This window comes from Callithrix jacchus, chromosome 15 (genome assembly GCF_049354715.1).
Source record: "Callithrix jacchus isolate 240 chromosome 15, calJac240_pri, whole genome shotgun sequence".
In the NCBI taxonomy this organism is placed as follows: domain Eukaryota; kingdom Metazoa; phylum Chordata; class Mammalia; order Primates; family Cebidae; genus Callithrix; species Callithrix jacchus.
Genome location: NC_133516.1, coordinates 42,558,065 through 42,575,044, shown reverse-complemented (window position 1 = coordinate 42,575,044; position 16,980 = coordinate 42,558,065). Strand labels below are relative to the sequence as shown.

Sequence of the window (16,980 nt, the reverse complement as noted above, 5' to 3'; positions counted from 1 at the left end):
GAGCCTAAAACTTGAAAGTCAGCAAGACTGCTATTTTTAAAAGTATTAAACTATTCAAGAATGGGTTGACATGTGCATTCTCCACCCTTTTGGCTTTCTCCCTCCTGAAGAGTGGAAGTGTACTGGAAACAACTGTTAGTTCTTGGAGGTGTTGCAGGACTTTTACTTAGTTCAGCTAAAGACGGGGTCCTTGTCCATCCCATGGCCAGGAAAATTTAGGCTCGCAGACCACTGCAGAGGGTGAGCAAGGTTTTATTGGGTGAAAAAGAAGAAAAGGGGAAAACAGGGTGTCTCCGCAAGGCTTGAGTCCCTGATAGAATGCTTCCTGCCTGCAGCTTCAATGCCAGGTTCCACACAGGAAAAAGAGGGACCAGGCTCCTCCCCGTTGCAAATGGGTGAACTTCCTGAGGCTCCACCCCAATGCACAGGCTGGTTCTGGGGACCCCTTCCCACCTAGCTATCTTATTTCCGCCTTTAAAGAAGTACATCCAACTGCCGTTTAGATTAAGGATAAGGATGGGCCGGGTGCGGTGACTCACGCCTGTAATCCCAGCACTTTGGGAGGCCGAGGTGGGTGGATCATGAGGTCAGGAAATCGAGACCATCCTGGTCAACATGGTGAAACCCCGTCTCTACTAAAAATACAAAAAAAATTTAGCTGGGCGTGGTGGCGCGTACCTGTTATCCCGGCTGCTCGGGAGGCTGAGGCAGGAGAATTGCCTGAACCCAGGAGGCGGGGGTTGCGGTGAGCCGAGATCGCGCCATTGCACTCCAGCCTGGGTAACAAGAGCGAAACTCCGTCTCAAAAAAAAAAAAAAAAAGGATAAGGATGAAGACTGATCTGCTTCCTGCTGACAAGAGGAGCTGTTTTGGGAAAACGGCAGTCAGAGCCTCCTAGAGGCATATCTAAGTGTTCCCAGCAGAAAGGACCATCCTCAGAGGCTGCGTTTGCATGACTGTTTGGAGTTTGATGGCCTGAAGGCAAGAACAGACAAACCAGGTCATTAGCAACTATGTTTCAAAATGAAACGAGGCGAGGGTTAAGGACAGCTGAAAAATTCTGAGACCTTTTGCCAGTTTGCACAGGTAGAGGAGGAGCAAAAGCCCGATTGGCAAAAAAAATTTACCCTTTTGCCGGCATGTTGAGCTTCTGGGTTCCCTTCCCCTGAACCCAATCCTAAGCCAAGCAGTCTGAGGTTTGGGAAACTAACTCTTTCTAGTTTGGAAGATGCATCTGAGGAGTGTCTTGTAGTAGGGAGACACAATTACCTATTAGTGAAGAAAGAACCGAGGAGAAGAAAGGCAAAAAGAAAGTATCTTTTAAAGGAGTCTCAGAGGTTCAGGATGCAGTCAGAAGGGGTGCAGACTGAAGATGAATGGCTACCCATCTAGAAAGGGGAGCAGGCATGCCTGGTCCCCTTCTTTTCCTAGCAGATACTCAAGGTATGTGGGGTAGAGAGGTAAGAGCATCCTTCTCCATCTTCTATTGTGGCATCCCCAAGTTCCAGTGACTTTGGCAGGTACCACTGTGAGTGTTAAAGGGACTTGCACCCATGAAGCAGGGGAGCCTGGGGAGGGAATCATCTGCTCTTACCCATGTATGTCCTATCTCCCCTGCTGTCAGTAGCCTTGGAGTTCCCTAGACCTCATTTGTGCCATGAAACCCAAAGCTTGGGTTAGCTTAATCAGCAGGAATCAGACACACTCACCTGTGCTGTGCTTTTTAACCTCTATTGTCATTTGCCTCTGGATCCCTAAGATCTAATTTTCCTTCCTAGGACTTTGACCCGAAGCTTGTAATTGAGTTTGGGACAAAAATGTGTCTCAGAAATGGGGGGAGATGTTGCATGGACTCCTTATCATAAGCCAAATGCTAAAGTGAAGCTGTGAAACTGAGTTCTCCTCCAGCAATGGAGAAGAAAGAATGTCTTTTGACACACCCAGTTAAGTGGTAGCTGTCGTTCTGCTTGCTAGGATTTGGGTACATGGTGCTTGGCTTTGGTTAGTTCCCTTGATCTTACTTTCCCAAAAAGGAAACCTCCAGATGGTGGGTACCCTATTTATTCCATTACCTGGCAGGATTTGCAGGATAATTGCTCAGAGCTAGAGTAGTGATCCAGATTTCTATATTACCCATCCTTCTTGTTCTTTCTGAGCTGCAGCTGGAGATTGCTGATTGGTTCACAGGAGCAAGCAGGGTTAGTCTAAAGTGTAGGTGAAAACTTAGAAACAATGAATGAGTTTAGGATTTAATGACAAATGTATAGTAAATTTTGGAACATAAGTTTTCTTTCTAAAGTCCTCATTTTTGTTAGAAAAATTATGCTTGGATTGAGTGTTTTGCAAAATAGACTTCATTCTTATTTGGCCTGATTATTTGCATAAAGTGCAGCAAGAATAACTATTTCTACATAGAACTTTTGGATTGGCATTGATGGAAGTGTTTTCCACAAGGAATCACAGATAAGACTTTTCAAGCTGACCCCAGCCATGGGTTTGCAACATCCAATACCTGTAAGTAAGTTAGGTGATCCTCTCCTTTTAAGGTCCCAAGATAAACTTAGACTTCGTGGACCTGTTAGAAAGTGGCATTCTTTACTGACCACAGGTCAGGAACCCTGTATAGGGACTGCATAGACAAGAGTATGAGAGCAGCTTCCCCATGGGGCTTTTCGTGGCTCTGCAAATTAAGCTTGACTCCTTAAAGGGAAGCATACACTTCCAGTCAAAGCCTTGATAAAATAACTTTCTCCAATTGTGTCCTGTTGCAAAAGAAAAATGGATTCTTATTGCAATGATGCAAACAACTATCTTGCCGTAAGAATACTCATAGATAGTTTCCAAATTCTAGAGGAACAAGGCAGAGAGAAACAAACATGCTTCAAACTTTGTTCATAGGAGTATACCTTACTCAATTATTAAAGGCTGTAAATATTTCAAAATAAGTTTCCTTGACTCTGAAAAACAAAACATGGATTAGCAATATTTCAAGCAAAAGTCAAAAAGGTTGCTTCAGCTTCCTGAGTTCAGTCTATTTGGTTAACTCTTGTTTGCTTGATATTCATGAGCATTTCAGCTCTTCATGAGTCCTATACATTTTCCTGTATTCCAGTGTCAAAATAGTCAAAGTTATCGGAAGCCTGTATTTGGGAGCACCTGTCAAAGTCCTATAGCTTCTTATTTTTTTGTTGTTTGTTTGTTTTTTTGTTTTTTGAGACGGAGTTTCGCTCTTGTTACCCAGGCTGGAGTGCAATGGCATGATCTCGGCTCACCGCAACCAACGTCTCCAGGGTTCAGACAATTCTCCTGCCTCAGCCTCCTGAGTAGCTGGGATTACAGGTGCGTGCCACCATGCCCAGCTAATTTTTTGTATCTTTAGTAGAGACGGTTTCACCAATTTGACTAGGAGGGTCTCGATCTCTTGACCTTGTGATCCACCCGCCTTGGCCTCCCAAAGTGCTGGGATTACAGGCTTGAGCCACCATGCCCAGCCTATAGCTTCTTATAAACCATCTTTTGAGAAGGATTAAAATAAGACGGCAATTATCTGTGAATAGCATAATTTCCAGGATAGTTACAATTAGAAACAATGATTAACAAAGAAGTTTGGTTATCTCTGTGGTTTCACTAACTTAACACAAAATCCTTAATTATGATTAATAGCATATACTCAGACATTAGAATATTAGAAATCCCATACAATTTTGGAACACATATTAGCGCTATTTACCCAGATATAACCTAAAGAAGATTAAGCATCATTTTGGCAATGCCATGTACCTAAACGTGTCAAATCATCCTGTTTGCCTCTCTTTTCTGGACACGTTGCGGGCCCTCTGAAGTATCTGAAAAGCCAGGTGCCAGAGAAGACAATTCTGAAACTGAAGTTTTATTTTGGGAAGGCTGTTAAATGTTCGAGATTTACAACACTTGATATTATGAAATAGAATTCCAGATGACTGAGGACTAAGCTCTGATTTTATCTTGCCCCAAATCCCATCTAAGGTGTCTGGGGAGTCATGACTGACAAACTATAAATCCTGATCATATGGGTTTAATTTAACCCTGAATATCGTGACTTACTTCCAAATCTGACTGGCATAACAAGGAAAAAACTCAAAATGTTTTACCCCAAAATATATTTCGTTGCTATACCTTGAAATTGCCCTGCAACATCTCTTGTGGGAGCAATCCACGTTTTATAGAGAATCTGCTTTCCTCTTTGTTTTCCTTCCTTCCTCTTCAGATCCAGGAGGTAATTAACTAAGAGCCAGGCACCCTTTTAAGTCTGATAAGAAACATTTTACAACCTGCTCTCTCTGGTCTGCTATCTAAGAGCTTCCTCTGTACAATATAATTTGGTCTTCACAATTCTTTATCTTAACCTGAACATTTCCTTTCTATTGATCCTAGGTCTTCAGGTAAACTCAACCGTCAACCAGAAAATGTTTAAATTTACCTATACCCTGGAAGCCTCCACTCTGAGCTGTCCTGCCTTTCCGAACCAAAACCAATGTATTTCTTAAATGTACTTGATTGATGTCTCATGCCTCCCTAAAATACATAAAACCAAGCTGTACCCTGACCGCCCTGGGCACATATTCTCAGGACCTCCTGAGGGCTATGTCATGGGCTATGGTCACTCATATTTGGCTCAGAATGTATCTCTAAAAACATTTTACAGAATTTAACTCCTTTTGTCAACAGTACCAAAAGTTATTTATTTTGGCAAAATGATGACTCAGAAATTTTGAAGAAATAAAAACTTTTTGCAATCCTTTTCAAATTTTGCCAATGAGCAGATTAGTGCCTTAGGAAAACCTCGTTAGGCTTTTATTTTAATGCTTAATTTACAAAAAAAACCATCTACTACCCTTTGTTGAATATAGTCAGTATGTTCACACAGAGAACCTCTTCTTCAAGATAAATTTCCACAATTCTTCCACCACTTCTTGGAATCTTCAGTTTTTCCTAATTTAACTCAAAACAATCCTTAACCCTAGGCAAAATTTTACATTCCCATACCTTCTTATAAACTTTTACTAAAAAACACATTTTACTGTTATTACATACCTTGCAGGTAAATCTATTTCTGGTGGTTTCAATTAACTCCTAGCAATTTTTAACTGTAAGGTAAAACTTGTTAAGTTGCTTTCATTGTGGACTAACTGCAGGCAGGTCTGCCTTCCTAGTTAAGGGTGTGGTAGTTCCATATGTCCCAAGGCCTTACCCGTTGTGAAGCCGGCAAATCAAAATAGTTCTCGAAACTCAAAAAGCAGTTTGCAACCCCAAAACACTTAGCAAACCTTGCATCTGACCTGCATTATTTAGTCCACCTATTTACATTTTGGTGGTACCTGCTTTTTATTTCTGAAAGATTAAAGTCACGTGAACTGAAAGATACCAGATTTTATCTTCCCTTTAAAAAATACTAGATTCAAACACTTGTCTTTCTTTAGGCCAAATTAATTGAGAGTTCTCTTGACAGGCAATTACGCACAGTACACATACAGGCAGGCAAAAGAAAACCCAGTTGCTGGGACCCTTTAAGAGACAGAGCTAGGAAAACATGCAGTTACTGAATCTGAGAGGGCTTATCATCTCAGGCAGGATTGCTAAACAAAGCTTGCCGTAATTACCAGTCATGCCCACAGGATGTAAAACAACATGGAGGATTGATTTCACAACCAAAACTTTGCAGAGAATACAGTGATAGTTGTTGTGGAGTTGGGGGGCTACCCTAGTACTGCAACTTCTAAAAGGGAAAAAAAACATAAAAGTTAACTTGCTGATGGGGTAGAGAAGGGGAAAGAAAAGAAACAGTTTAAAGGTGCCTGGGGAAGAACCTCATATTTTTATGCAAGTGGTTCCTCCACCAGGGAGACAAGTTCAAGCTTAATTACTGTCCAATAGAGTTACACCTCTTGGACAGGGAATGGGAAGGCTAGGGCAGCTAGCTGTGAGTTGCTGGGAAGTAGCCAGCAGGCCGTGTATGACCCTTGGGCCATAAGTCCCAGCCCGGGCATGGAGTGGGGAGCAGTCGGGAGGTGCTGCTTGCTGGTCCATCCCAAGAAAGGAAGGAAAAGGCCATGAGGATGAAAAGACTCAGAAGGGAGAGGGAAAAAGAATTCTTGGTTTGCAACTCACTTACTGCTTCTTGAGCCCCCACATGGGGCGCAAAAAATGTTGCAGGACTTTTCCTTGGTTCAGCTAGACAGGGTCCTTGTCCTCCCATGGCCATGAAAATTTAGGTTCACAGACCGATGCAGAGGCTGAGCAGGGTTTTATTGGGCAAAAAAGAAGGAAGGGAAAGAGGGAGTCTCTACAAGTCTTAAGTTCCTGAGAAAGCACTTCCTGCCCACAGCTTGAATCCCAGGTTCCACACAGGAAAAGGAAGGGTCAGACCCCTCCCTGCTGTAAACATTGTGAACTTCCTGAGGCTCCACCCCAGTGCATAGGCCAGTTGGAGGTCTTCTGGGGACCTCCTCTCACCTGCTGTCTCAGAGGCAGGAGACCTGCGTGGCTGTCCCTGCTTCAGTTTTTAACTGTTTTTTTTATAGAGATGTGAGTTTACCATCTGTACTAAGCTTTGGTTTCTTCCTTTGTACCAGTGGGCATTCAAACCTTCCTGATTTAAAAGCCAGCATACACTCTATTTATTTCAAATGGTGATCTTACTTAGATGTGTTTTAAGAAAAAAACACTATGAAAGGCGCTGCATTGGTTGAAACAATGTCATGAATTTGGTCTGCAGTGACACAGTTTGTAAACCACTACTCTATAAAGATAGGCATAGTAATACAGTGGTTCCCCATTACCTGCTGTTTCAAAGTTTAGTTACCTGTGGTCAACCTAATCTAAAAATGTTAAATGGAAAATTCCAGAAATAAGCTTTGTAAGTTTTAACATGCATGCCATTCTGAGCGGCACAATAAATCTGAGCTGCCCTGCCCTGCCCTTCCCAGTGTATGAATCCTCCCTTTGTCTTGTGTATCTGTGATGTCTGTGCTGCTTGCCCGTCAGTCACATCGTAGCTAGCTCGGTGATCAGATCCACTGTTGTGTTATCACAGTGCTTATATCCAAGGAACCCTCATTTTACTTACTAATGATTCTAAAGCACAAAAGTGGTCATAGTGGCGTCTACTTTATTATTAGTTGTTGTTGTTCATCTATAACTGTTCCTAATTTATAAATTAAATTTTGGCTGGGCACAGTGGCTCATGCCCCTAATCCTAACACTTTGGGAGGCCAAGGTTGGTGGATCACCTGAGGCCAGGAGTTCAAGACCAGCCTGGTCAACATCTTGAAACCCCATCTCTACTAAAAATACAATAATTAGCCAGATGTGATGGTGGGTGACTGTAATCCCAGCCACTTTGGAGGCTGAGGCATGAATGCAGGAAGTAGAGGTTACAGTCAGCTGAGATGGTGCCACTCTACTCCAGCCTGAGCAACAAGAATGAAACTCCATCTCAAAAAAAGAAGTAACTCTTATAAGTACGTATATATAGGGAAAAAAACAGTATATATAGGGTTTAGGACTATACACAATTTCAGGCATCCACTGGGGTTCTTGGAACATATCCCCTATGCACAAGAGGGAACTATTGTATCTTTTCTGCCCAGCTCTCAAGTCTGTTAAGCATCAAATGGAATAAGGCATATGAAACCATTTTATAAAATTTACTTTGTTCTATTCATTATGACGTTATTATGAAGATAATTTTGCTATTTTCGTATCTTCCTTAAGCTCATTAATCAAAGGTGTAACCCCAAATCCAGACTGAAAATTTTAAATTCTTAAAATGAGAAGCCCATCCAGTAGGAATGTTTTAATTCTATAGAACTTAGTTTAGAAACACTTGGAAAAATTCTAATCAAGAAGATGATTAAAGGCAAAATGATGGTGCAGTTTTATGAAAGAAGGTGATATTAAGCCAGAAATTGGACTGGTATTGTTTGACATTAATTAAACTTATAATAAGTGATAATAATTCCCTTGTAGCTATAGTCTGGGAAACTGTAATCTAGTTCCCAAGTGAATAAACTATAAGGCAAAAGGGCAAATAGTTTAACAAAAGGGAATCAGATGATTATCTTGTAAGCTAGAGGAGCAATGATACTGTAGCTTAATTATGTAGCTTGGTAGGAAACTCTAGTTACAACCAAAGTTTTTTTTTTATTTTTCTTTAAATAAAGAGAGACAGAGTCTGGCTATGTTGCCCAGGCTGGAATGCAGTGGTTATTCACAGGCATGATCCCACTACTGATCAGCACAGGAGTTTTGACCTGCTCCGTTTCCACCCTGGACCGGTTCACCCCTCCTCGCTCCCAGGGTCCCTCACTCCCAGGAGGTCACCATATTGATTCTGAACTTAGTGCGGACACCTGATCAGCATAGCACACTACAGCCCAGAATTCCTGGGCTCAAGTGATCCTCCCACCTAGGCCTCCCGAGTAGCTGGGACTACAGGCATGTGCCATTGCACCTGGTACAACTAAAGTCTTAAAGTAGTTTTCTGGTCATTTGCAAGATACCGAAATGGTTTAACTTATGAGAAAAGAGAAGACACGAAAAACCAGAAATTCTGTAATGTCTCATAAATTGTTGCTGGGGAAAACACCGGGGAAAATGATTTAATATTGTGACCATAAAGACTAATGGAATGAACAAGGAATGTTTCATTTGTGATCAAGAAAATTGCAATAACAGGTATCAGATACCCATATGGAGATGAAGTCTAGGGAGAGGTTTGGGCTTAATTGGATACAGAGCTAGAGGGTACACTAATAAATAGATGTTCTGGGTTTTGACCTTGGGATATTTGTTGCGTTTTAACTGTCTTGATGTGTCTTTGATTTTGACCATGGCAGTGCAGATTGTAACCCTTAAACTCTATTTTTTTTCCTAGAATATTTGAGTAAAGTCTGATTCTTTGCAGCCTTGAAATTCTATGACCAACCAATGGGTCCTTCCTACCTGCTGCACAAACAGAGACCATGGAATGGCAGTAAAGAAAGAGTTTAATTGACAGGCCAACCATACCTTGCCAGAGATGGAGTTATTACTCAAATCAATCTCATGGAAGGCTTGTAGGGTAGGGGCCTTTCAAAGTAGTTTGGGGAAAAGGGTAGGGGTGGCTGCACAATGGGAATTTGCTGATGATTGACTGGGTTGGAGATTTAATCATAAGGAGTTGAAGCTGTCCTCCCTGACTGAGTTGCTTCCGGGTAGGGCCAGAGGAGCCATCAATTGGTGAGTCCAAGTAGAGCCATGGGTGCCAGACATGAAAAAAACCTAGAACAGTATCTCAAAAGGTCAGTTTACAATAGTGATGTTATCTGCAGGAGTAATTGGGGAAATTGCAAATCTTTGTGATCTCTAGAATAAGTCTGGCAATGGTTTCTGTCTATATCTTAGCAGCATCCAGGCTTCTCTCCTTCCCTTAGGTGCTCCCTCATTAGCTTTACAAAGGCAGTTGAGTTTGGGGAAGGGTTATTATCATTTAAAATGTAAAGTAAATGTCTCCAAAAGCTAGCCTGGAAGCTTGAAGGCTAAAGGCAAGAGGCAGCTAGATCAGATCTACCCCACTGTCATAATTTTCTCACTGATAAAATTTTTGCAAAGGTGGTTTCAATACCCTTATTTTTCCATGACACCACATAGGTAACTTGGTATTCTTATTCTGCTTAGTAAGTTTACCTATTCAGATTTTGATTATGCCTGTATGATGTCAAAAAAATATATGTAGATGAGAAGTGAACAATCTACTTAATCTATCATCTGGATGTTTAATTTCTATCTCAGTGATAATCTGGATGCTTCTGCATATCAGACTATTAAAGTCCTGTGTACACATCATGGGGGCAAAACCATTCCAAGTTTCAACTGTAACTTTCTTTTTCTTCTGAAGAATGTAGCTTCGAGGCCACAGATAGTCATGGGAGAGTCTAGACATATTTATTGGTTCAGCTTTAGTTTGTAGCAGAAATCTTGGTCAATCGTTGTACACCAACTTTGCTTTTCTCTTTCCAACACTTTTAAGAATCTGTCAGCAGTGCCAGTGCTAATCTGCCGTTGCCTGGATTGGGCCCTCCTCTGAGTTTCCTGCAGAAAAGAGCCAAAATTGTGTCTGCAGATTTTCAGCTTGATGACATCTTGGCTTAATAAAAATTCTTGAAGAAGAGAATGTGAATTTTTAAAAATTTCCAGGCTGGTGAAAATGAACAATTTTGCATAAGAAATATAATCCTTAGCATTAAGATAAATGAGAAGCACTACTGATGTGACACTAAGTTTGCTTTGACATAGATAAGGGGGCTAAGTAGGATTCTATGGGAATTCACACACTGGATCTAAATCTTTTTTTTAATTACTGCATCAAGAAATGTGCTTTTTCCCCTCCTCCTATAAGATGGCTAGTTAAATACTTTCCTGTAGCACTTTTTAAATGACTGTGTTCAGTGGTCTAGCTTGCCCTGTGCTCTGAAACTGGAGGCTTGACAAGGCACTGAGAACCCCCTCTTGGGGGTTAGGCCATGGAGGCCTCTACAACATGACCGAGTTACACAGTCACTGATCAACATGGGGAATGGGATAATTCCTGGCATTCTTGCCTGCTTTAACATGCAGACCACTCAGTTCCTGTTTTGAAATTACTATGACAGATCGTTAACACTTTGGAGGAGTTTTCAGAAAGACAGTATTGAGATGCAAAGTGTAACCCAAAAAAAAAGCAGACAAAATGATTGTTGAACAGTGAGATAGAAAGAGAGAGATAAATATTACATTCAAAGCATTGGTGTGTCTAGGGATGTGCTTCCAAGTTGAAAGATAGATGAAGAGCTAGGCTTTTCACTTAGCCAAAGATGTTGCCATGTTCACTGACAGAAAAGAATATTTCATACAATAAATAGGCTAGCCTTAGGCTAAGAAAGAAGATTGAGTTGGAAAAGGAATGCAGGTGGGATTCTGGAAATAGGAGTCAGTTTCATTCACTGCTTATGGCTTAGAGGTAAAGAAGTAGGTTGCAGATTCCACCGAAAAAATATTGCTAGAGTTTCCTGAGAGGAAACTGTTAAATTGTGAATGGTTAAAACAATCTTTGCCTGGTTATTGGAAGTGGGAAAAGGAAAATAGGTTCAGGAGCGTTAGTTTCAAACAATAGAATGGGCTCTAATTTAAATAGAGAAGAAATTTATTAAAGAATATGGGGCATTTCAAAGAATCATTGGTAGTCCCAGAGAAATAGGCTTGAGGCTAAGCTTTTGGGAACAATGCCTAAAACCTTGTTGCAGAACTGGCCTGGTGAGAAAACAGCTATTGACATGCTGTTGACTGCAGAACATTTTCTTAGAACTGGGCTCAGGAGGGAATTGTCACCATGTACTCAGTGGATGCCACAATGTTTTCCTGACTGTAACATCTAGGTTGCCAGGGATTTAATTTTATTGCAATTTCTCCTGACATCCCTGAAGCTGGATACCTTTCCCACTGCCTATACTGGAAAAATGAATGTCCACACGTAGCCTGTTTTTCCTCATTGCTCACTTCCATACTGAAGCCTTGTGTGACCTGAGAAGTGGAGGGTAGACCGCATACCGCTCCTTAGCTGCAAAGGAGACTGAGGATGTGAATTTTCTGAAACTTCTTTTGAAAACCATTATAATAAGTAAGAATATCCAGGGGATATTGGGCAGCAATGCAAGACACATTTCACTCTGATCCCTTTCTTGGTACCAAATATCCATAATACTCCCTTTTTCCATGTTTCAGCTTTCAAGTTATAATATCTTGCTCTGATTTAACATACTGCAACTTTCCATTGAAAAAATAGTCCATCAGTAATCCCATCTAGGACACCCTCAATGCTTCTCCTCATTTGGGGTTGTTGGAGTCTAACCCATTATCACAGTACCCAGCAGTAGCAGGAATAGTCCAGAGGATTTACCTGCATGCTACATACTCTTTGTGGCCTTCTTTGCTGAGCAGAGACCTCATTTCCCAACTGATAATCAAGACTAATGACTCCTGCCAACACAATAACTCCCTTTTTACTCAGTTTGAGTAGGGTATGAGGTGTCCAAAATGTCCACTGGACAGATTCAGCTTCCAATTCCATAGAAACACTGTTGCATCTACTAAAGCAAGCTAAATATGGTCTGAAAAGGACTCTCTACTTCTGTATTTGAGTCCTTGTGGATGAAGTGTAACCTAGCTTAATAGACAAAATTGAAAACCTAACTTCATAGTATGCATCTGTAACGATAACTGAGTGTTGGCCAATCCCAGCAGCCATACTTCAACCACACGTAGACCGCTAAATGTTCAAACTGTGTTCAAATAAGGCAAATGCTGAGCTGTAACCAGTCTCACCATTTCTGTACCTCAATTCTGATTCCTGTACATCACTTTACCTTTTTTGGTCTTTAAATTTGTTCTGAACATGAGGCACCCTGGAGTCTCTGTGAATCTGCTGTGGTTGTGAGGGCTGCCCAATTCGCGAATCATTCATTGCTCAATTAAAGTCCTTTAAATTTAATCTGCCTGAAGTTTTTCTTTTATCACATCTATTGTTGGAAGTGTTTTTCACTTGAGTTACTAAGACCTCTACAACAGCAGACCTCAAAATTGCTGGTAAGGAAAGCAAACATTTTATGAGTAATTTGTTCTGAGTAATAGCGAAAGGCACTGCTCTCCCCTCTACCCTTTGATCCCTGGACCCATATATTCTTGCTATAGGAAAATAGCATTATAATTAGTCACTAGTTAAGAGAACGTACTGCAGCCTATAGGATATTTCTTTCGCTTTTCAGGGTGTTGTCTTTTACCTGGCACCACAGCTGAGTTATTAACTGGCCATTCCACTATTGAGGCTGGGGTATGAATCCCATGAGCACCAACTAATTGTTTTACTTTTAAAATATGTACATATAAAATGAGTGTATTGGTCAAGAAGCTTCTGTGGGAGAACATCAAGGTGAATCAAACATTTAAGGTTGCTCACAGAAGCCTGGCAAAGAGGAGAATTCATATTGAGTATATGTCTTTTACAAGAAGGATACATTTTCATCTCCTCTATGATAGATGGGGTTCATATAAACAGCAGGCTCCCAGGTGCCTGGAGGGTCTAGTCAGGGTACTTTTCTGTGTCTTTGATTTAGGGTTGGTATATTAATCATGTGGTTCGCAGGGCAGTTTTCCTCTATACAGAGAATCCGGGAGCAATCTGGCATTCTCTGACCTCATCACTTGGTGTGCAGGTCAGGAGGTATGCCTTGCCAGGGCCCCTCACAGGATGACAGGTTTCTGTCTCCTTATAGACCATTGGCCAACACTGGTCACATGGCCTCACCTTACCATGAAAGGTCGAGGAAATGTGGGAGAGCACATTGGTATTCACTGAATCAAAAGGTAACTCTCCAACAGAGTTCCTTATTGATGTTTCTAGCAAGTGGTACATGGGGGAGTGGCAGTGGCCAGAACTGGTGAAGTCCTTATTGGTCACCCCATGCAAACTTCTGTCTTCGGCCACCCTAGCTACTAAATAGCTTTTATGAGTGTGCTGATTAAGCTCAGTTGGCAGCGAAAGAAGCCTTGCCTCCCTAGTTACTGAGTGCCTTCTCCACAGTGGGGACCTTCTAGCCTACGTTCACATAGACAGATATTTTCACACTCTGGTAAAAGTTTGAGAAGCCTTCCTATATATTTGTTTCCTTCCCTTTCAAAGTTCCCCTCTTTTTTCTCTTCCTAATGCCTCATTCATGAGCGCATGAATTAATGTGGAACAATACCTCAGGTCAACTATTTTTCCAGGCAGTGTTGACCACAAGAAGTAATTATTTGAAATTCTGCCAACTAATGGGATTTTTTTCTTCAGTGTCCTTTAGGGCTAGTCACCTTGAGTGGTTTGTCATATTCAGGGTCCACTTCTGGCTGGTGCTAGTTTATTGTGAAGTGTTATCTGTAAAGTAGGCTTTGTTTTTCTCTTCTTCTGGTAACTACATAAAAAATACCCCATAAAGCCTTAGGTTTGGGTTCAAAAAGTGATAGCGGGAGTAAGCCTAATAGTACAATCCCATGTAATCTACTTTCCCTTGAAACAGACAGCTGCTGCTGGGTGCACCCAATGTTGTACATGGTGGATAAAGCAACACCCAATTCAAGTTGGGCAGCTCAGGCCACACAGTACCCTAGTGTCCTGTCATCAAACATTCTGTCTCTTGCTGGAGCCCAATAGAACAAGAGTTGCATCACAAGAGGGAAAGCCTTTTCGACTCTAATCTAGAGCTTGCCAAAGCCTCTTTCTTCTGTTCGGAAGCTGCAGACACTTTGATAACCATCTGATCATCTATCATGTGAAGATACCAAATTTTATTCATCTGTTTCTCTGTTAATGGACATTTTTAATACGTTAACAATAGATTCTCTAGGATTCATAACTAGCATTGGGAGCCACTAGGTTTTCAGAGTAATAGTCTGAATTAGAATCTCACTTCCATCACATACCAGGCACCTGATCATAGAAGACAAATTAACAAATTCTCTAAACCTTGATTTCCTTATGGAGGAAGATGGGAAATATAATAGAATTTCCTACTTCATAGAACTGACGTAAGAATTAAATACAATATTGTTAGTAAAGACCCACAGTATCAGCTTTCTGTCTACATGGTCATCTTTGTGGTGTCTTTGTTATCCTCATCCTCTCTGTTCTTATAAATCGTAGTAGACAAACAAATACAGTCTCCATTAAGACAACATACAGATTCACTAGACTTTTTGTTGAAATACTATTTACTTTATATTAAAATGCTATCAGTCCTTATTTTATCTTTAAAATGCCTGTTATTTGTCTGTTTTTTAAGCTAATGAGAGAATTTCTGTTAACATTTGTAGGCTCACCTCAAGATGTAAGTTTTGCAAGGCAAACGGGTCAGTGATTAGTTAGATGTGGGAAATGCTGGAGTAAAGAAGTCAAGTTTATATAATTTAGTGTTAGGATGAGCATGAAAAATGTCCAAAAGGAGACTGAGCATGCCACATTTCAAAGGTATTTGGGCCATGGATTGTTTTTACAAGGGTCACTTTCAGTCTAAGGAATGCAATTTTAGAAACACTGCACTAAACTGTGACGTCTTCAGGAATAAGGATCTTGTCTTACTGATCTCTATGCTCCTACTACCTAGCCCAGTGCCTGGCATATACTAACATGCATTGACTTGATCACAGTGATGTGGGGAGAAAGATGTGCTTTTGACTTTAGTTTCTATCCTCATCTCAATGTTGTAGGCGGACCATGATCTCTGGAGGTAGATGTGGCCTTGAGACTCCTCTACCATTTGAAAAGCCTCCTATGTTAAAGTGCTAACTTCTGGGTGTTTTTTTTTTTTTTTTTTTTTTGAGACAACAGAATTCTTAGGGGAAATAATTCTGTTGAGATGTTATAGGAGAAAAGTATTCGGGTATGGATATTCACGATCTTCACTATTTTTCTAGCTTCTATACAGGAAGAATTTGAGCTTCCTGGGTAAATTCCCAGGTTCTCCCCAACGTAAAGAAAATAAAATCAAAGTAAAGAAATAAAGAGTCTGTGTTGAAGAGTCTGTGTTGAAGCACGTAATCAAGAGTGGAGAGATAGAGAGAGAGAGCAGGACAGGCTGCCCAGATCGGGCGTTGGAGCCACTGGAGAAGGACCAGGACGGAGAGTGCTCCTGAGTTAGCTCTCAACAACATGAAGAATTTTCAGAAAGGCAGCAATGAGGAGAGAATAATTTTATGGTATTCTTAATGCATTAAGAATAGACCTCTCCTTTTTATAATTTTTTATGTGTCCAAGTGTATTAGTCAGGTTTCTCCAGAGGGACAGAAGTTGTAGGATATATGTATGTGTATATATGAGAAAGTTTATTAGGAAGAGTTGGCTCACACCATTACAAGGTAACGTCCCAGGATAGGCCATCTGCAAATGGAGAAAGAGAGGAGCTGGTAGTCTGAAAGTCTCAAGCCAGAGACGCTGACAGTGCAGGCTTCAGACTGTGGCCAAAGTCTCAAGCCACTGGAGTCTGATGTCCAAGAATGGGAGGGATGGGAAGAATCCAGCATGGGAGAAAGAAGGCATCCAGAAGACACAGCAAGCCAGCTTATCTCACCTTCTTCCACCCGCTTTTTTTCTACCTGCACTGGTAGCTGATTGGATGGTGCCCACTACACTGAGGGTGGGTCTTTCTCTCTAGTCCACTCACTCAAATGTCAATCTCCTCCAGCAGCACCCTCACAGACACACCCAGAAACAATATTCCACCAGCCATCAAGGCATCCTTTAATCCAATCTAGTTGACACCTAATATTAACCATCACAACAAGTAAACTTGTAAAGAACTTCCTATATCCCTGATTACATTTCTCTCTGTGACAAGGTACCATGACTAGATGATATGGATCCCCAAGAATTTTAGTGAAAGTATATTTGATTCACCTTTTTTTCTGGCTTTCCCCCAAACTTTACCCACTGTTGTCACACCCCAGCCAACATTGGGGGACCCCCAATCATTTTGGATGAAATGCGTCTTTCTGTTTTAAGCACTGATACTCACTTTTGTTTGAAAGAAAGCTTGGTTCGCATTTTGAACATCTATGATTCTGTGGCAAATTCCCTTTTGAGAAGGTCCAGTCTCTTGGTGTCTAAACTTCCTGAACTTCCTTTTGCTAATGTAGCAGAAAAGATGCTTGAGATTTCCTCATGATTTCCAAGGTAACATCATTCTAGGAGGTATCGCTTTTAGTGCTGCCCCTTACTTGATGAGAGGTCACTGGTCCTGATTTTGATAGCATGTTTAGAAGCCTTTTTGTTTCAATTTCCTGGGAACTGCCATGCCCAGTACCAGTCTTTTGTCTTTGAGCTTCAAATCTTGCGGTTCCTCTTTTTGGCTTATGACATCCACTCATCTAACCAGCTGAGAGAAGAGACATTAAGAT

General features: G+C 41.1%; 1 protein-coding gene across 16 annotated transcripts in view; it reads left to right on the top strand.

Annotated features, from left to right (window-relative positions):
- The window catches only part of FHIT (fragile histidine triad diadenosine triphosphatase), a 1,534,178-nt gene that overhangs the window by 436,357 nt on the left and 1,080,841 nt on the right, over window positions 1-16,980 (top strand). The window lies entirely within an intron of this gene.